Source organism: Phodopus roborovskii, unplaced genomic scaffold, assembly GCF_943737965.1.
Source record: "Phodopus roborovskii unplaced genomic scaffold, PHOROB, whole genome shotgun sequence".
NCBI classification, from domain to species: Eukaryota; Metazoa; Chordata; class Mammalia; order Rodentia; family Cricetidae; genus Phodopus; species Phodopus roborovskii.
The window spans coordinates 10,572,529-10,594,503 of NW_026126482.1; the positions used below are offsets into that span (position 1 = coordinate 10,572,529).

The 21,975-nt window shown below is 48.2% G+C and overlaps 1 protein-coding gene across 2 annotated transcripts in view; it reads right to left on the minus strand.

Annotated features, from left to right (window-relative positions):
- Syk (spleen associated tyrosine kinase) overlaps nt 1-21,975 on the minus strand; it is a 75,406-nt gene that overhangs the window by 49,391 nt on the left and 4,040 nt on the right. The window contains exon 1 of one of the 2 annotated variants that reach the window (XM_051194278.1): nt 10,765-11,047. The exons of the other annotated variant lie outside the window; for it this stretch is intronic. The gene's annotated coding sequence lies outside the window, so the exon portion shown is untranslated. Of the gene's footprint in view, nt 1-10,764; nt 11,048-21,975 lie in introns of those variants that run through there. 2 annotated transcript variants of the gene reach the window in all.

The window sequence follows — 21,975 nt, forward strand, 5'->3', positions numbered from 1 at the left end:
TTTTTGGTTTTTCAAGACAGGATTTCTCTGTGTAGCTTTAGAGCCTGTCCTGGAACTTTGTCTCTATAATAGGATGGGCTCAAACTCACAGATATCCACCTGCTTCTGCCTCCTGAGTACTGGGATTAAAGGTGTACTCCATCACCACCCAGCTTTAGATTTTTTTTTTGACTGTTAATGAGCAAATAATTAGCCTGCTGAAAAACATTCGATTACGAAAGCTGCCAGATTAAACCAACCGTATATTTTTAAAATATCTTGACTTCAAAATGTAAGCCAAAAGGCATGCATTTACCACAGCATGTGCACACCCACACACATACACACACGTGCTCACGCACACCACTGCATGAGCACATATGGACACACCAGACTCACACCACCCAGAGTTACATGAAAGAGTCACCCTCTCTGTGGCTGCACAACCCAAGCAGGCCATGCCGGCAGAGTGACAGAATGTACTGATACTGCGCCCCGAGGCAGCCCCAAGGAGGTGAATTCTGTTGTATTCCGGCAGTCCACAGAACACAGGGCTTCTCCTAACGTCTGACTATTCTGAACGCCCTTTGTTTTCTAAGACTTCATCTCAGGCCCCGCACAGTGCCGGCTATCTTTCCTCAGTCCATCCACCTACATCTATCCTGCACTCCTGTCTTCTCTCCACCAAGCTGCCCCCTCCCCTGCCCGCTGCCACCTAGTCCTCAGCACTACAACTCCTGCTGCCCAGTGACACACACTGGTTGCTGACCTTCAGAGCCCATCAAAACATTATATCATGGCAGCAGAAAGGAGACTAGGATTTGAATAAAAATGCCCCATAGGCCCATAGGGAGCGGCACTAACCGGAGGCGTGGCCTTGATGGTTGGAGTAGGCGTGGCTTTGTTGGAGGAACTGTGTCCATAGTGGGTGGGCTTTGAGGTCACAGAAGCTCAAGCCAGTTCACTTCCTATTGCCTGCTGATCTGGATGTCGAATTCTCAGCTCCTCCAGCACCACGTCTGCCTGCAAGTTGCCATGATCCAACTACGATGATAACTGGACTAAACCTCTGAACTGTAAGCCAGCTACAATGAAATGTTTTCCTTTATAGGAGTTGTCATGGTAATGGTGTCTCTTCACAGGAATAGACTCTCCAACTAAGACAGACTACCAACCAACCAAACTCCCTAAGAGCCCCAACCGAAAACAAAGAAATTGCACTTTTCCCTCAGTCTTGGCCACAGCCTAGGTATCTCCGTCATTCCCACCCCTTCAGGAGACAACACTACCTGAGGAGTGTACTCCTCCGAGTGCCACTGAACTCACTGCACCTGCCACTGTTGCTTACAGTGTCTGGACTCTCCTCCCCCCCTGACTGCAGGGAGAGTCTACAGCTCAAGATCATTTCAACACCCCCAACAGTTCTGAGAACGCTTGTGTTCTTTCTCAGTTCAACGCTACATTTCCTTAGTTTGATATTAACAAGGGTGTGAGGCCACTGTGTAGAAGCATAAACTAGAGAAAGAGTAAAGATGACCCATGACAAGCCTCCCCGCTGCTCCTCCTTACTCCAGCAGTGCCCAGAGTTAGCCAGCACTTTCGTTTCCACACACCTGTATAAGGAGCTCTACCGCAGCCAGGTGTAAGGGAAGCCTGTCAGAACACAGTAAACCTCTCACTCTCTGGGGCTTTTAGTGTGTAAGGAAATGTGTGTGCACATGGATGTTTGCATAAGCATACATATGAAGGGCAGAGATCAACGTCAGGCATTGCTTTTTGATCACTCTTCAGCTCATTCTTTTTGTACCAGGCCTCTCCCTGAACCGGGAGCTTGTCAGATAGGCTAGCCTGGCTGGCCACCAAGCCCCGGGATCCTCCTGTCTCTGCCTCCTCAGTGCTGGGATTACACGCACGTGTATGCCACCAAGCTCAGCCGTTTTGCATGGGTTCTAGCCATTCAATTCAAGCCCCTGTGCGTTACAGGCAATCACTTTACTGACTGAGCTACCACTCAGACTGAGGGGATGGTTTTGGGTGTGAAGTAATACTTTGGGGTCCCCTTGGCTGTTTGTCTCCCCTCTTCACGTCAATTTTCACCATGGACCATCATCACAAGGTGCCATCCCTTTAACACATCAGCAGGGCCTGCTGTGCGAAGCACGGATAGGATTGCTACACATCCATGCTGGGCTAGTTCTCGACGTTTGGTGGGGCGTTATAAAAATACATGAATATTTGCCGACTAGCGGACACCAGTCTTTCTAATGAGTTCACACTGGCTCACCCAAGTTCCTCTTGGATGCCCAAGAAGCAGCTGGGCCTTCCCAGCTCCACTCCTCATCCTGACCCCGCATTTTGAGGGACCACATTTCTCCCAACTCTAATGGAAATGACAGTGTAGCACCTGCACTACCATCTGCTCCACTAATCAGGTGAAGGCCTAGAGACTGAATTAAGAAACAAGACAGCAAGTCATTCGTTCAACAGTCATGCCTGAATGCGGGATGTGGTCTATTGAGGGGAAGGAGTGGGCTTATATACTGACTCACAGCACAGTGGGAAACCACAGGGTTTTCAGGATTAGCTCCTCCCCAGCCGATGTGTGTTACCAAAACAGGAAAAGTACCAATAACAACTCTGGGGCAAGATGTTCCAGGCTTCAGGCTTGCTCCAGGTGCCTCGGGGGTCCATGCAGGGCCCTACGTGACAGCAACTGCAACAGCCAGTCAAGACAATGTTGAAGACCTCCTGGAACCTTCCTTCTCTCCCTTCCTCCATAGCTCAGCCCCAGAGTCATAAAAGCCTTGTCTCTCCAAGCATGGGCACACACAGGGGCAGCCTTCACTGATGTGGCCAAGGCCTGAAGGATCTGAAGGGAGGTTCACTGAGCCAGTTTCTAGGGTTTGTCCAGCAACAGATTCACAAATAGATTCTCAAGCCACCTGCGCTCCTCAGCCATTCCCAGCACTGCCTGTGGTGACCACCACCTCCTCCTCTTTGGGCCTCATTCTTTGTCCGTTTCCTTCACGGCCAGTGCAGTGAAGTCAAGATGCCCACACCTACCCACAGCACATCCCAACCCTTCGCCAGCCTACAAGGCCATCCTTGGCCTGACTCCAGCCCTTCAGATGTGTTCTACACTATGCTTCCAGGTCTCACATGCCGGGCCTATTGTGTCTGGGTTAGAGCGTTTTCCCTGGTGACTTTCCTTCTTCCCAGGCCTGTGGTCTAAGTTCCTGCCGTCTGCTCAGATGTCCTAATGATCTGACTTTATGTGTCTGTCTTTGTCTGTCATTGCTTCCCCAATACATTCTCATTGAAATTCAGGCAAATGTCAATTTCCCTTATACCCGCTTCCACCCTTCCCTTATGCTGAAATGTAAGCTTCAAAGGTCTGGGCGTTTCACTGGCTTGCTCAGGGTTTACCAGATGTCCACATGTGCTTAATGGACACCTGCCCCTCTTTCATTATAGACATTTTTACTATGCGTGTATGCTGTTTTCCTAATGAAAATGCTTAAAGTCCAATTAGTGAGTTCAGAGGACCCTGGGGACCAGCTGTCCAGATGCCCAGCCCTGTGGCTATGTTGATGGAGCTCACTCATGTTTCTTGTGGGGAAGGAACCTTCTGTCACATGCTCCATGCTTCGAGCAGGAAATGCTGTCTCACCAGATTCCCTGACTCTTCTCCTCAGCCCTGGTCTTTCTGTTTTTTCTAGGACACCATTCTGATCTGCTGCTCTCAAATTTCTCAAAGGCCGCCCCCAGGGGACTTCCTGTCAATACACTCTTCCTACTTGTCAGTATTGCCAAAGTGCTCCTGCCTTTCTAATTTCCCCACATGATTTCATGTCATACAAGCTCCTTAAAAAAAAAAAAAAAAAAACAGCACTGACTTTGATGCTGATGCTTTGATCTCCTTTGTATGGGCCAGGGGTCCACGAACACAGCTGTGGATGGCCCCAGCTGTCCAGCATCTGCCCTGGGCTTCCGGAGAATGACAAGTTTCTCTTCCACATGTGGTTATGACACGCTTCCCACCATCTATTTACATACGAGGACAGCTGCATTACCACCCTGTAATACCCATTGGTTTCTCTAGAGCCTTTTACAGTGACATCTCAGGCTGCTCAGCCTGGGCAGTCTTGATGGAGGGGCTGGACCTGTCTTTGGTATGTGTGCTTATGGTGGTAGGGACTTCTCTTCCACTAGAGACTATTTAGTAGCATCCCTACCTTCCACTCACTACATGTCTATAGAAGGTCATTCCCCAGTGGTGCAAACCAAAAGCCACCTCCAGGCATCGCCAGGTCTTTCCTGGGATAAAGGTGTTCTTGACTGGAAACCGCTAGCTTAGTTGCTGTATCCTGACCACAAATCTGATGTGATCTATCTTTGTGCTTTTGGTTTCACCGATATATTAAATAACTATACATTCTCTTATCTATTTAATGATCATTTTCAACAATGAGCAGACATTGTGGAAATTCCTCCCCAGGGGAGACATAAAAGACATTTTCCCCTTCCTCATAAGGCCCCAAAGAATTGTGAGTCCACCCAAATTCACCCTAGGGGACTGATGAGTTACGGAACACAGGTGAGGGTTTTATAGGCAGGAGCACGGATGACCCTAAAGCAACTGCACTGGAAGATCAGTCCCCAGCATGGATGACCACTTCCCCACGACCGTGTAGCCAGGATACACAACCTACACCTTCCAGCCCCTCTCTGAGACCCCCAGCCTCGTGCAATAGGGCACAGATTCATACAAATAACTGGGAGGAATATCTATAGTATAGTCTGGTGACCCCCCTCACAGCCTCCTTCTCTGAGGTTGGGTCCTGGTCCCCAGACTGGCTCCTAATGGACTCCTGCAAGCTGGAACACAATCTGAGGAGGATGCCAGCTATCTGGCTCCAAGGATAGTGCCATACAGCAGCAGAGGACAGGAGGCCTAGAAGGACACTTGTGTATGATGCCCTCTAAACCTAGAAGGCAGTGAGGATGGGGTGCAGAATTGCAGCTGAAAGCAAGCCCTGCTGGCATTCCACCTGGTTCTGCATGGCCTCGACACCAATGTACCTCAGCAGTTCTCCTATGGACGCAGAGGACCCAGTCTCAGAGTGACTGTAGTGCTTTGGTTATGAATGATATCAAGACAACTGGTACCTTGTGATGGCAAGCTCTGAGCAGAAAGGAGGACTAGGTCTCACAGAAAAGAGGAGGAATAGAAGCACATGTATGGCAGGAAGGCACATGCTCACCCAACAGGGACAGACACACTGATGTAAGGAAGATGGAGTGCTTAGTGAGGGCAGGAAGGGGCCTGAAGCCGTTTACATCTTATGAACCAGACACACACACACACACACACACACACACACACACACACACACACACACACAGACAGACACACAGAGAGAGACAAAGACAGAGAGAGCAAGACAGAGATGAGAGGCAGAGAAAGAGAGAGGCAGAGAGAGTCAGAGAAAGAGAGAGGCAGAGAGAGGCAGAGAGAGAGAGAGAGAGAGAGAGAGAGAGAGAGAGAGAGAGAGAGAGAGAGAGACAACAGAAGGTCCGTACATATGAAGGCCTGGAGATGACATCCGGTATCTTCCTCTCCACATTACTTTTTGAGACAGGGCTCTCATTAAACCTAGAGCTCCCTGAATTGGCTAGAGTGGCTGGCTGGGGAGCTCCAGGGGTCTCCCTATCTATGCTGCTTCTGTAGCCCTGGGATTGCAACATTTGCCACCCCTGCCTTTTTTTACATGGGTGCTGTGACTGTGAACTCGTGCGCTCAGGCTCACAGGACAAGCACTTTACTGCCTGCCTTCGGAACTTCCTTTCCCCTTAGGCGATCACATACCAATTCCCCAGTCCCAGGACTAAGGTGGAGTGTGTGACCTTTGTCCTTTCATAGGCATCGCTGCAATGCTACCCTGTCAGTCAGTGACTCCACGGAGACATAGCCGTGTCTGCCCTTGAGCTAATTAAACAGTCACAGTTCTCAGGGCAGTCACAGGCAGATCCTTCGATTCTGGAAAGCATGGACTAAATAACAAGACTGCAGGAGCAGCCAGCACCTGCCAGCGATCTGAACGGACTCTTACCAAACCAGTGGAGAGTGAGTGAGCACTTAGGTCTGGGCTCTGGCAGTCGGGAGAAGGCTTCCCAGTGCCCACAATTCCAGAGAGGAGAACTCACACAAAGATGCTGGGACGCACATGCGTGGGGCGTGTTCCAGGATGCTACCAGTTCCCTCCCATCTTCTCTTGCCCCTTTGCTATCGGTACACACAGGCCAGAGGCCGGGGCACTGTGCCTGGGTTCTGGCAGGACATCGCCATCTGAGCCCAGGACTTGCTGTTTACGGCGTTTGGGATCAGCGACAACACCAGTTTTCTTGTCAGATTACCATCACAAGCGTCAAGGCTCACGTGTCTCCACAGCCTTTTCTTCTCCCCATCCCATCCATATTCCTGCCCTGGACCCTTTTCTTCCTCTAATGCCTGAAACTAAATATAGTTACTTACTATGATGTACGGTTGATAACTTCCACAGAGGTGCCATGAGCATGGACGGTACTCACAAATTTTCAAACGCTTTCTCAGGGAACTTATGAGGTTAAATCCTAGAGATCTGCTGGTCGTGTTTCTATCAGGCAGAGAAGGCACAGCCTTGCACGTGTGTGTCCGATCAAAGAAACGACTCCCATGCACTGTCAATGCACTGAACTCTAGGCAGCATTCCCATGCCTGTGAGAAGCTTACCAAACACGGAGATTTACTAAACGAAGTGCATAGCACAAGGCAGCACTTTAGTCTCAAAGAGTGACCCCCCCAAAAAACCTGCTATTAAAAAGTAGCCCCAAACTGGTCAAGGAAATGGAGACTGTTTATGCTGTGAGGCAAGAAGGGGGCCACTGTCCTGTGATTGTCAGGGTGACAGCCTGGAGTCACTGAAAGGAGGAGCCTGGGGTGAGGGGTCGCCTGGGTCAGACTGGCCTGCCTGCATTCATGTCTGCCAGAGACAGTCTTAATTGATGATTTATATGGGAAGGCCCAGCCCACCACAGGCAGCACAATCCCTATGTATGAGAGAGCCAGCTGCTCGTGAGCCTGAGAGTGAACCAACAAACAGCACTCTTACACGGTTTCTGTTTCAAGTTCCTGCACAAGTTCTCAGCCCGACTCCTGTCAGTGACAAACTGAGACCTGGAAGTGTAAACCAAACAAGCCCTGTCCCCCCTGCAAGCTGCTCTTGGTAGGAGTGTTTTATCACAGAGACAGAATGAGGTCACTTAGTTTACAGCCACAAACAGCGGCAAAGGTGCCATGATTGCCTGGGGTTGCAAATACATTTTAGTGAGTAGCCTGGCATGTATGCGCGCGCGCATGTGTGTGTGTGCCCGTGCACGCGTGTGTGCATACACACTCAACAGAGGTCGACCTTAGCTGTTGTTCCTCAGACACCATCCATCTTATTTTATGAGGCAGGCTCTCTCACTGGTTTGGAGCTTTCTGAACAGGCTAGACTGGCCAGTCAGCCTCAGGCACCCACCTGTTCCTACGGCCCCATTGCTGAGAAGTGTGAGCTACCACACCTGCATGGTGGTTTTGTAGGTGTGTGTGGGATCAAAGTCAGGTCCTTGTACTTGCAAGGCAAATCCTCTGCTGACCGGACTACTAATCAAGATCAGGGAACAGTGAATCTTTTATAAGGAATCCATGAACAGCGTTCATTGGTTCTAGGTAATTCCCTCCCTTCTCTCCACACTTCCATGAAGACACAGAATGTAGCCTTGGCGGTTTTGAGAAAACCAGTTACCTTCATGTTAAGACTATGTTCACCTATGGACAACTCTCACTTGTTAAATCTGTTATTTCTCACAATTCCTAGTTGGACCCTTTTCATAATTAGCCTCCTTCCTTGTTATCAAAGGGGCTCTGAGCAGTGGGGGCAAGGCTTCACCCCAGCAGCAGACCACCGGAGCATGGCTTCTGCAGGCAAGGCTCCCTCTGCTTGCAGATGCCCCCCCATCCTGCTGCCTGTAGGCCACTTCCAGCAGTTCTCACCTATGTGACATTGCTGGTGTCCCCATCACTTGGCCACAAGTGCCCTTGGTGTAAAATGGACTGTGGCTAAGGGTAACTTCTGCCCACTCCAGGCTACACGGGGAAACAAAATCAGGAAGATGCAAATACCCGCTTGTGACACTTGAAACCATGTAGACACCCCAATGCAAAACAACCCCACTCGAGTGTACCTGGGAAATTTCCTTGCAGCTTTAAGTTGAGTAAATCAAAAGCCAGAACTTCATTAAAAAAGAAAAACTTCCTCTGGGGGTTAAGTTAATTTTCATGAAAAAGAGGAATGAACCCAGCCTAGAGGGAGGCTAGTCAGGCTGCTTAGTGAGAGAGAAATAATGAAGGAAAGGGAGGTGCCCCAGGGCCACCCCATAGGGCCAACCCACAGCACCCGGCTCTGCCGCTAACTGCCTGAAACCGCTCTTCCTGGAGCTATGAGCGTTCACATGGCTTCTGTGTGGGATCTCACCGTACAGAAAACACAGGGGCACAGGGCTGGGGCCTGAGCAGGGAATACTGGGCCTGAACTGCTCAGGGCAGCTGCTTTGGCTTCACTGGCAGATAGAGGCTTGTCCTCTGGGACACTAGCTATCCTGTGGGAGTCTGTCCCCCAGCTTTCCTGTATCCTGTCTGGCTGTCACACTGCACAGACACCTAGCTTCTGGGGGGGGGCATACCTCTCTGAGGAGAACTGTTCTTCACTGGCAGCCAGCATGGGAGACTTCTCAGAATACAGAGGCCTCTACTTCAGAGAGAAGCCCAGCCGCACCGGCCTGCACAATGCCCACCACCATTCAGAAATAAAACGCACAAAAGCAGGTCCCGAGCCTTCAAAATCAGATCCGTGTGAGGCAGCTTCAGAGCAGAGAACCCCAAAACACACCTGGCAGAGGCTGACCCATCTCAGCAGGCCCCTGGACACGTTCGGAGTCCACAGGCAAGTTCCCTAAGCTGGTCTCTCCACACATCCCCAGCACTGGAATTGCACAGTGCCAGCACATCCAGCTTTTTAAAGTATGAATGCAGGGCACTGAACTCGGGCTCTGTGCTTGCTTGATAAGCACTTCACCAACTAAGCTGTCTCCCCAGCCTCTGGTGCACTTAATTCTCCAATCTCAGTCTCAGCTCCATCGGACAGACCTGCTAAACTGACACCACGAGCTAGTCAGCCAGTGCCATGCCAAAGAGAACATGGATGCACTGGTTTCCCTGGCAACATGAAAGGAGAGAAAGTTCTGGAATGAAAGGCGCCAGGATCCAGCCAGGACTGCACATAACCTGGTTCTCAGGGTGCTTTTTGCATCTTCTGCTAACTGGCTGACGTGGCCTGCCCTGCCACTCCTGCAGCAAGGAGAAGAGAGCTCTCAGGTTGAGCCGCTGTGTTCTCAGGGTGCAGACTTCCCACACTATGACTAGCAAAGATGCAGCAAGGAGGCCAAAGAACGGGACATTGGTACAAGCGGCTCTCTTTGTGAGCTTTCAGTAGGAAGCTCGGAAACTTCTGCCAGAAGCCAGCAGGGACATTGCCTGAGAGGGAAGCAGGTAGACCAGAGTCCCCCAGGACTGGCCAGGCAGCTAGAGAAAACTCAACAGCCCCTCGGCACAGCAGAGAAGCCAACCAGGGGAACCACCCCAGCCACTCTCCACTTGCGTGGAAGCGCACGTCATGAATTCCAGTGCCTTACTGTAAAATGGAAAGTAGAGACAGGAGAAATCACCGGAGCTTGTGGGCCAGCAAGCCTGTATATGCAGCACTGAGCAACAGAGGCTGACGTTTACTTAGGGTTTTCTTCTGACATACACACACACACACACACACACACACTGTATGTATGTATGTATATATACACATACATACATACATACATACACCTCTCTCCCTCTTTCTGTCTCTCTCCCTCTCTCTCTCTCTCTCTCTCTCTCTCTCACACACACACACACACACCATACATACAGGCATATACATATACACACATACACATACCACATACACTCACACATAAAATACCAACAACTGACTAAGTACCAGACATTTCATGATAGAAAATGTCTTCTAGCTTTCACTGCCATCATCTTGGAGCAAAGCAACTAGGACAGGTGAACAGGTAAGTTATATTATTCCTCTAGTGCCCATCTCAAGCTCCAAAAGGTCCCACCCCAGAGAACCCCAGTGAAATGTCCAGGGTAGAGGCCACAGCGGACATTGTGATGAGCACACTCCACTTCCGTCTAGGACATGGAGGCCTGGCTAAAGCTGCTGGAGTCTAGGCACTATTTTTACTTCCCCATCTGCCTACCTCATAAGGACAATCTAGACAGGGCCTCAAGGCCTCCAGCAAAGCCAAACAACCCAAGTCAGACACAAAGGACACGCCATGCCTTCTTGAGGAAACCCAGATTTTTTTGAAATTCATGATTATAAAATACTCTAGGAAATTATGATGGACTCCTGAGACTTCACAACTGTATCTAAATACACAAATTTTCCCCAAAGCTCAAAGAAAGTGGCAAAGGTTTTGTACGCAGGGGAGAAACACAGTTTTGTCACATGAGAACTACAGTTATTGTCAAGTCCTCACAGCTCAAGACAAACGAACGTAGCTAGCACTCAGAAACTGGCGTGCCCTCCTATGCATGCCCGTCCATGGTGCAGAGAGCCCGGGGTCACATTGTTGATTGCTGCAGGTCTGACTTACCTTCTTGGACTCACAGAAGACCTGGGCTCCCAGGCGCCAGGTGGCATGGAGCGCAGACAGCACCAAGCTGGTGGGCTTGAAGATGAGGATGGCTGCAATGGACAGCAGGCAGAGAACGGCAGAGGTTGCCTGCTGTTGACTGCTGTCTGTCACTAGGGAAGTGGCTTTTCCTCAAAGTGTCAGTAAGCAAGGCAAGACAGAAAGCAGAAGTGAGAGGCCCCAGGACAGGCTGCTTGTTAATTTCATATTCAAAATGAAGCTCGAGTTGGAAGGCAGAGATCCCACACAAAAACCCACCAGGGCCAGTGGACACGGTAATTCCTGGCAAGCATGGTACATAGTTCCCATATACATCCTGGTTAAAACCAAGTTCCAAATCTGGGGTATACCAAATTTTCTTCTCATATATATATATATATATATATATATATATATATATGTATACATACACACACACACACGTCTGACTGTTTAATAATTCTGTTGATAATTTTAAAGGCTCGAAGTGGGTTTCGTTAATTTTGTTTACAGCTTCCTACTTTTGGTTTCAAAGTTTTCACCATTGTGGTTTAAGATTACTCTAACTCCACAGAGCACCGTACTCCCTGATTACAGAGGACTGACTTGACACGCTTCTTTTATCTGAAACATCGTCATGGTTTGGGTGTGCCACTCCAAGATTCATGTGCTGGAAGCCTTGCCGGGGTGTGGCATATTCACGTGGCAGAATTTTTAAGAGGTGGGCCTGGTATGAGGGGCCAGTTCACTGGGGCACCGACCTTGGACAAGATTGATGGCTAAGAGAAATCAGTTAAGCCTCAGTGGACTGGGTTAGTAACTTTGACAGTAGATTGCTACAAAGCAAGGTCATGCCACTACTTTGGTCCCCTTCACAGCCATTATTTTGTCACATTCTTTTACCACATGGTGCCACCTGCCAGTACTGTGTAACTGTGAGGTGTTCCCCTGAGGTGGCTGCCTGAACTGAACGTGTGTGTTTAAACCCTGAGCTACTGGCCAACTTCAACTCCTATTCTTTGTAACATACTGAGTCTCAGGAATTTTGTCATAGCAATGGGCTAGGTGTTAGACGTTCCCTCTAAGCATTACTCTTGATCATTCTCAACATGCTGGTAGGCTGTATTTTCATTTTTTTTTTAAAGTATTGTTTCTGTGTGCGAATATTTTGCCTACGTATTTGTATACGCACCACGCGTGTGTCTGGTACCCATGGATGTCAGAGGAGGACAGCAGATATCTGAGTTGTGAGCTGTCAGAACGGTGTTGGAAATCAAACCTGGGTCCTCTGCAAACAAGTGCTGAGCCAATTAATAAATTTTCATTTTTATGGTTAGTCAAAATATTTTAAGAGTTCTTTTGAGTTTGGTTTTTTTTTTTTTTTTTTTTTTTTTTTTTTTTACTCACATATTATATAAAATATTCCATTTCCAGGTGATTTTTCATTATGGATATATGGTTTAATTTTGTTGTGCTCTAAAAATAATTTACTTATACAGATACCCAAAGAAGGTAACTGAACAAAGACTTTTAAACCACAGTTGTCTGTCAGGGGAAAGAGAGGCAGGGATGAAAAGGTACTGGGGATCAGCTGACTGGGTTTGTATGCAGAGGGATAAAAATCATAAAATAAACTGGACGGTGGTGGCACACGCCTTTAATCCCAGCACTCGGGGAGCAGAGGCAGGTGGATCTCTGAGTTTGAGACCAGCCTGGTCTACAAGAGCTAGTTCCAGGATAGCCTCCAAAACTACAGAGAAACCCTGTCTCAGAAAACAAAAAAATTAAAACAAAACAAAAAACAAAACAACAAACAAACAAACAAACAAAAAAACCCAGAAAATAAATGGCAGCAAAGAGGACAGATGTTGAGTCTGCAGGAGGACAGATGTTGAGTCTGCAGGGGGCCCACAAAGGAGGCAATAGCTTGAGAAAAGAGGGACAGAACTTTAAAGAAATCCTAAAAGCCAAAGAAGATCCAAAGTAGTAACACTGATATCTCCAAGATACAGAGTTAAATAGAGGCGTAGAATGCATGTTTAAGTTAGAAGTACATTTTCTGAAACAAAACGAGAGTCCTCATCTCTAGGGCTAAAAGGAACATCTTAACCCCAAGACTAAAGGAAAAGTAAATGACCTGACCTCGGCTGAAAATAGAACCAACTCCCACTTCTGGGCATGCATCTCAGGGATTTGAAATATATGTTTGCTGAAATACTACCACAATAGCCAAGAAGCAGAGCAAGCCTAAGGGCCCACTGATGGATCAGTAGAGGGTGAGTGGCTAAAAAATTATGGTAGGCATTGTGACTGTGCTGTGTAGGTATGAAAAAGAAGAGGACTCTACCATTAGCAACAACAAAGAAATACATGGACCTTGGGGACAGGAAATGAGTCCCGTGACTCTTTCCTCAGAACAGAAACACTCCCTCCTGGAGGAAGAGGCTCATAAAATGTAAGGGAAGAAAAGTTGGGGAAGGGACAGTCCTCTTGGGAGCAGCCCGCAAGCAGGGCAGGGGGGTTTCCAGGGATGCAGCCTTGTGAGCTTTTCCGTGAAACAGATGCCTTTGAACCATCTGTACTTCTATTGGTCACCCCTATCCTGCCACCCCCCTCCCCCGTGCCAATAAACTCTAACTCACCAAGCTAGACTTTTTCTAAATGGTTTCTTTGGGGTAAGCAGACATTTGCTCACATCTCCCCGAGAAAGGTCCAGGAAACAGATGTGAAGTCTAGAGCAACTCAAAGAAACGAGAACAGAATGGTGGTTACCGGGGTGGGGGGACGTGGCCAGAAGACAGGGAGTGGTGGTCTTGGGATCTGTGGAATATGTGAATCTTTGAGGCCATGAATATGCTAATTTGCTTGATCTGGTCACTCCTGCTTGCTCAAACACAGCATAGCAACATGGCTTCTGGTTGGACTCAGTGGGCAGTGTCTACAAATAACCCAGGAGAAGGTGGTCTAGCTGGGCTCAGGGCTGAGCAGAAAGAAATTTTAGAGCTTGGAATATATTGTATAGAGAGTCACCCTGTCTTGATCAGAGGGTGAGAAGGGCTGCCTACCTTCTAAATAACTGCTTCAAAGCCTCTGGTAGTTCTTAGGAATTCAGACAGAGCCCACTGAAGCCTGCAGAGGTACCAGTGTTGCTGGGTCCGCTCCATGGCACCAATAAGTTCCGCAATGCTCCGCTACATGTCGGGGGGTTTGGCATTCTCCCTAACATACCAATGGTAGTGTCCCAAGTCCTACAGACTCTTTAAATTCCTATGGGCTGGGACTAGAAATTATATTTCTTGAACATCTCTCAGGCAAGACCAGCAGGCAGCCTGAGTAGAGAGTACCTCATTCTGGTACTCTGATCTCTATAAGGAGGCAGAGCCTCTCAAGTGACTCCTGAAATGATAGGACAGCCACACAGCTGCCAATTGGAGGGGGGTAGTCAGAGATAAGTATTCACATTTCCTCTGGGGTTCCAAGGAAGTCCTATGGAAGGCCAGCATTCAGGCAAATAGTCACCACGGTTCATCACAACTTGATGGATTCAGAGTCACCATGGAAACAAATCTCTGGGCCCATCTGTAAGGGATTCTCCAGGTTGAGGGGAGACAATCCATCCTTACCATGGGCGACACCACTCTGTCGGGTGGGGTCCCAGACTGAATAAAAAGGGGAAATCAGACTGTGTCGCATTTGTCGCTCCCTGACTCCTGACTGAAGATGCAATACGCCAGTGGCCTCAAGCTCCCACCGCCACGTGCTCCCAGCCATGATGGACTGGATCCTTAAATTGTGAGGCAAAATCAGCCCTTCCCTTTTTAAGCTGCCCTTTTTGAGGCGGGGGGGGGGGGGTATTCTTGTCCCAGCAGTGAGAAAAATAACCAGTATACCCTTTCAGTTAAAATTCCTCCACACACTCTTAAAATTCCTTAGATACACACAGGTTTTGTCAAGAGCGTCATTGATGGTGCTGGGAGGGCAGAGCCCAGTGATGATGGGGGGAGGGGTGGGGGAGGGGGGAGGGGTGGTAAACTGGGGCAGCCCAGGCTGCTGCACTTCCTGGCACCAGGCTGATTCATGGGAGGGAGGAAGTTGCCTAATCTGCAGAGCCCCTCAGAGCAACACCTCTTGTGGTGTTTTATCTTTTCCCAAATTACACAGCACAGGAATTCTAGAGGCAGCCTCTCACCAGACTGATGTGGGAAGTCCTATACCCTGAGACTATGGGTTTGCCTTTATTGGTTGATGAATAAAGCTGCTTTGGCCTATGGCAAGGCAGAATATAGTTAGGCGGGAAATCCAAACAGAGATACAGGGAGAAAAGAGGCAGAGCTGGGAGAAGACACCAGCAGCTGCTGAGGAAGCAAGACATGTAGAAAATGAGGTAATGCCAAGGCCATGCGGCAATATACAGATGAATAGAAATGGGTTAATTTAAATGTAAGAGCTAATATCTTAAATGCCCTTCCCAAATAATGAGATTGATCACTACCTTATATGCCACCCTAGAGCCTTCATCCAGTAGCTGATGGAAGCAGAAGCAGACACCCACAGCTAAACACTGAGCCAAGCTCCTGGAATCCAGTTGCAGAGAGGGAGGAGTGATGAGCAAAGGGGTCAAGACCAGGCTGGGGAATCCCACAGAAACGGCTGACAAGGGGAGCTCATGGGCCACCAGACTGATAGCTGGGAAAGCATCATAGGACCAACCCAGACTCCCTGAATGTGGGTCTCAGGAGGCCTGGGCAGCCTAAGGGCCCTCTGACAATGGAACCAGGATGTATCCCTAATGCAGGAACAGACTTCAGGAGCACATTCCCCATGGAGAGACATGGGGAGGGCCTAGGCCCTACCCCAAATGACTTGACATTCCCTCATGGAAAGCCTTACTCTCTCTGGGGAGTGGATGGGAGATGGGTTGGGAAGGTCAATGAGGGGTATGGGAGGATGGGGGGGGAGGGAGGGAACTGTGATCAATACGTAAAATAAGAAAAAATATTAAATAATAAATGTAAGAGTTAGCCTGAGCCATCCGCCAAACTATTTTAATGAATATATAGCCTCTGAATGATTATTATATAAGCAGTTTCGGGACTGGCAGGAAGGACAGAAAAGCTCCCACTACACCAAGTGAGCAGGTGGAGGGGCTGGATCCTGAGGGGATTCACAGGGCCCAACGTGAGGGGGCCCAGTCCCTGTGACAGCCCCAGGTTCCACTCACTCTGTCCACCAAAGAACCTATTGGTGCTCTGGCCCTTCTAGTTGCTCTCAGATCTCATGGTAGCAAATGGGGTTATGTTCCAGCAAATAATCTTGCTTTTGTGTATTCAAAAGAGCAGAAAGGGGCTACCTGCTCAACATGGCCTTTACAGTTTACCACAAGGGATACAATCTCTCTTTGCACAACACTGGTTCTCTCTCTCTCTCTCTCTCTCTCTCTCTCTCTCTCTCTCTCTCTCTGTGTGTGTGTGTGTGTGCATGTGTTTGGCTATATGTATGCATGCGGCATGTGTGTAATACCAGAGATTAAAAACCCAAGACCTCATGCATTTTAGGCATGTGCTTTATCACCGAGCTCCACCCAAGACCTTAATTTTTTTTTTATTTTTAAAGCCCCAGAGAGCTGAACAAATACCAAGGATCTCCCCCAAACCCCAAATCCTCTTATAAACAAAACAAAACAAAAAAATAAGTTCTGTGAGTGTTCTGCCCTAAATGGGTTGTTTCTGCCATCACTGTACCCTGTCCCAAGGGTCAGGGAGCATCATGGAAAGAGGGGTTGGAAAGGAGACAGCCAGAGGATGGGGAGGAGAGCTGTGGACTGCTGGATCGGCTCACGGCTACACCCCACATCATGCAGCGCCCAGATCTGTAGCTGCTTGAGCCCTTAACGCAGAACATGCCTGTTGTCTTACTTTTCTGTTGCTGCAAAGACACTGTGACCAAGGCAACTTAGAAATGAAAACGGTTATTGGGGCTTTCAGTGCCAGATTGGTAGGGTCTATGGTCATTACGGTGGGGAGCAGGGCAGCAGGCAGGCCCAGCACTGGAGCAGCCGCTGAGAGCTTACACTCTGACCCACAAGCAGGGGTGCGCGTATGGTCCATTCAGCGGCATGCTACTTATGAGTCATAAGGAAACAGAACTGGCCCAGTGGTTGCCTTGCTGAAGTCTTACACATAAGGACCCCACGGCTGACAACTGTAATAAATTCTCACTTTCTCAAATTAAACAGAGAGCTTGGTTCAGTGAACATGTAGCCCTCACAGCCGCAGCTTCCTGAACATTGACCCAGCCTCAGACATAGCATTGAAAGACACCCACTCGGTCTGTCCTGAATATGCGCACACACACTGTCCTTCGTGTCTTGGTTCCCTGACAGCACCATACATTTACACATTTACACAGCATTCATTATGAGTTAAGCCTCACCTCGTAGGTAATCTAGAGATGGGTAAGGTGCAGCACCATAATCTAGAGATGGGTAAGGTGTGTGTGAAGGTGGGTGTGCTGGTTTGAATGAAGATGGCCCCCATAGGCACACACGTTTGAATGGCTGGTCTCCAGTTGGTGGAACTATTTGGGAAGGATTAGGTGTTGTCTGGTTTTGACAGAGGAGGTGTGCTCACTGGGGGTAGGCTTTGGGGTTTCCAAAGTTCACACTGTTTCCAGTTAGTCTCCCTCTCACCCTTTCTGTGTGTGTAGGGGCGAGAGTTATGCCCCTAGGTCCGCTCTGATCTGGGCTAAGGTCTCTTTGAGAGGGTGACTTAGTTAGCTTTAACTGTCAACCTGATACAGACTGGAGTCATGTGACAGGAGACCCTCAAGGACTGAGGGATTCCCTGGTCTAGTTTGCTCTGTGGGCATGTCTGTGGAGGATGCTCTTAACTGTTAATTCAGGTGGGACCAGCGTATTGTGGTGGCATCGGCCCTAGGAAGGTGGGCCTGGGTTACATAAGAAAGCCAGCTGAGCGTGAACTGCGAACAAAGCAGCAAGCAACAAGCAGCATTCCTCCATGGTTTCTGTTCTGGCTTCACTTCCCCCAGTGAAGGGAGTATAAGGGAGTAAATAAAAGCTGAGATAAACCCTTCCCTCTTGAAGTTTTTTTTTTTTTTTTTTTTTTTTTCCACAGTATTTGTAGTGGGGAGCCTGTTCCTACAATGGGAAAGTAGCAAGTGCTACTCATGATGGACTTAGCATGGGCAGCAGTGTTCACAGCAAGGCATGGCGGCAAAAGCTCCTCCCACTTCCAGGCTACCCAAGTATCCTCTCCTCACTAGGGAGGACTCAAGTCTAACTTAGGGTCCAGTAGTCCTTTCACCCTGGAAATGCTTAGCTACGCTGACACAGAGCCATTAGCTACAAGGCCCTTGCAAGATGGGCAGTGTAGTTCAGAATTGTTTACGTTTAGTTGAAATGTACATGGCTACATGCTACATGTTGAACATCATTGACAGAGAAGCTAGAGGGAAGCCTTCTCAGCTTCTGGGAAGCATGCATGCCCACCCCGAGACTAACATGGTGGGAAGAGAAGCCATGATTGACACTGTATGAGTATACCTCGAGGGACAGTCTGTAAGCTCTATATAGTTCTCCCTCTCAGAAGTTCCTCCTACTGAGACAAAACTTGGAGGTTATAGATTTTCTTTTTTATTAAAAGGTAGTACGTTTTGTCCCAAATATCTGCTCTGCTGTGTTCAAAACATCCCTGATAGGTAGGTAGGAAGATAGATGGATGGACAGACAGACAGGCAGATGACCGATAGATAGATGAGTGTCTAAAAGGCTGAGAAGATGACTCAGTCAATATGAGTATGCCAAAGCATGAGGATGAAGTCCAGTCCCAAAAAAACTCACGTAAAAACGCTGGATCTGGTAGCCCAAACTTACAGCCTCAGTACTGCGGAGGGAGAAGGACAGGAGGGTTCCTGGGTCTCACTTGCCAGCCAGCCTAGCCTATTTGTTGAGCTCCAGACCAGTGATCATAAAACAGGACTGGGGTGGAGCGATGGCTCACTGGCTAAGAGCACTTGTTGTTCTTGCAGAAGACCCAGGTTCTGTTCTCAGCATCCATATTGGGTGGTTCACAGGCACCTGAAATCTCAGTTTTAGGAAATCCAACACCCTCTTCTGTAGTGAGATACTTTGTCCCCTTCTGTGGCACTGACCACGCCCATTGGGGGGTGGAGCCATGGGGGGTCCACAGGCATCTGCATGCATGTAATACACATACATGCACTCAGATACACATGCATATAAAATAAAGAAATCTTAACAAAATGAAAACAAAACAAAACAACAACAACAAAAAAAACCTCAAGATGACCAGCATTTGAGGAATGACACCCAAGGTTGTTTCTACATATTTGCACACACATGTATTGAACTTGTATAGACACCACACACACACACACACACACACACACACACACACACACACACACACGGGGAGAGAGAGAGAGAGAGAGAGAGAGAGAGAGAGAGAGAGAGAGAGTGCTTGTTGATGATAAACACACTCATCCTTAATGTGTAGAAAGCTTACTTCAATAGAGTGGGCAACAGCCACTCCGTATCCATGACCCTCGCACAAGGCCTTGCAAAGTCATGTTGCTTGTAAAAGGACCCTTTCCTCAGTCTCCAGGAGACCAGCAGCTTTTTATCTTTGGTTCCAGCACTCTCCCATCATTGTTTGCAGAGGGTTCATCCTCTGAGGCCAGCAGCTCAGTTTTGCATAGTGCAGCTGTGAGACTGGACAGGGGCTCCAGGGAAGGGGAGCTCGGGATCATTTTGCAGATGAGATAACATGAGCCTAAGTCATTGAAGGAAATGGTAGAGTCAGAATCCTGGATGCCCCTGCCAACTCTGCTGCTCTGAAGGGCCCTAGGGAACCACCCTTTAGACCCAGATGGCTGCTGACCAAAGGCACAGTCCAGGAGTTTGTATCAGAGGGTGTACGTGACAAGTCCTGGGACTCTCTGTGGTCAGTACAGCAGTGCAGATAGACTCGTTTGGATCTGAGCAAGTGACCACATACACAGTCAGCATATGGCTTACCCAAGGGCAGACTTCAGGTCACCCTCTGCTGCAGCCTGAAAGGCACAGATGTCAAGCCACAGTCACCCAGAAACCATAGCCCGAGCTCTCCTGCAGAAGAAAGGCAGCCTGCGTCCTCATGAGAAAAAGGCCGGTTCACAGAAGCAGTCACAGAACCAGAGGTGTGATCTCAGTGGACCAAGAATAATGTGAAAAAAGGAGCACAAAGATGGAAACTGCTCCGGCGGACTTGTGTAGAAGTGGGTGCAGGTGGGTGCACGCTCTCTCTCCCTGGGAGTTATTTTATATGGGCTCCTCTTCTGTGAGTGTACCAGTCAGCTGAGAATAGACTGACAGCCTCAAACACCTGAAAATTCCAACAATGGCAGATTTTATGAATATAAACACCGGTGTACAGAAGGAAACTGGTTGCACAATCACCCCCATCCCACCCCACTGTCTGTCTGTCTGTCTCTCTGTCTCTCTCTCTCACGCTCTCTCCTCTCTCTCTCTCTCTCTGTGTCTCTCTGTCTCTCTCTCACACACAAACATACACATACCAAATGGGAGTGAACTTTCTGAACCACCTAGTCTTTGCTACTAATAACACACAAAACAGCCATTACACCCAGCCCACTCACAAATTCCAACGCACACCCCCTTCAAGAAAGTACTATTTATCCCGTGAACTGTTCTAAAACAACCATCTCCCCCTATTCCTCTCCTGCGGCTCCAGGTAGAATGGGGCAGGAGGCCACACCCCAGAACTCTCAGCATGTCAAGATGGACCTGAGCATCAGGGGCCTAGACAACTTCCAGGTGGCAGTACACAAACACCTTTGAAAACTGAGTCTGCCTGCCTTGGACAGTCCTCAGTCTCTGGAAGCTTTGGGAAAAGAATTTGCCCAACTGTTGTGACAAAAGTCATGCTTCAAAATTAGTTTCCTTCCTGGTCCATTCTCTACCCATCCTTCCAACAGACCCTTACTTAGTTGTTATTTCCCTAACTTGGAAAAGACATGCTCTGGGCCATGTAAGATTTACAAACTTAGAGAAGTAAGCAGGGTAATTAATGAGGGCTGTTTCACCATGTCCTTCAGAAGAGCTCTGCTTGCTAAACGACACCCTTCATGTTTTCCACATTGGTTCAAAGACAGTTTTCTAGAGGTGGTGTTCACAGTCCTTGATAGTCACCTTAGAGTGATTGAAAGAATTCAGGCCTGGGTTTTTCAGACAGATCACCATTCTTCTCTCTCTCAGAGCATTGGTGATGTCTAACTGCTGCAGTAGAGGTGAAAACAATCTCTCACATAGCATGATTCGATATCAAGTGGGAGAGACCAGAGAAGTTCTATTGGAATAAGGAAATAAATAACCACAGAGATAAAAAAAAAAAAAAAAAAACTTACGGGAAATGTGCCCAGCGATTATGATAACAGATCGTGTCCACTTACAGACCTGAATGTGCTTAAGATCTATACAAAGTCTTCCAAAGTGCAGAACAGAGTGCAGTGAGTACCAAGACATATATTTAGTCAACAAACTCCTTAAGGGCCTTCTTCAGTTCATAACAAATGTTCTACCAGACCGAAGAACCCTTGTCAGCCTGGAGAAAGACAGGAGACAGCTTCAGGAGGTTTAAAAAAAAAAAGAAGAAAAATGGAACTGAGAGATAACATGGTGTATTTTTGACTGTGTGGAAACTTGTGTCAAATGGGTTTCAGTTTTATGTCATAAAGTTGAGAAGAAAGTTATATTAGGTTCTGTGCAAACAAAAAATAAATGCCAAAACAAAGTTTTGCCCTAGGAACAGAGAGTGGATAAAGGGAGAGAGAGAGAAAAAAAAAAGGAAATGGTATGGTATTGGCAGTGGACTGGTCTCCTTCCTTTTAGTTGCTATAACAAAATACCTGAAGCTCAGTACTTGGTAAGAGTTTACTGAACTTGCATTTTTTGAAAGTCCAAGATAGGGTAATCCCATCTGATCTGCTGCTGGTGTGGCCCTGTGAGCCACAGAATAGCAAGGAAGACAGTCAGGGTCATGAGTGAGGAAGAGAGCGTAGGCAGACACAGGAGCCAGGCTGCTTCACTGGGGACCCCTGAATGAACTAAGCTAATCTCCTCCGAGGACAATACTCCATAGTCCACACCCCCACCTC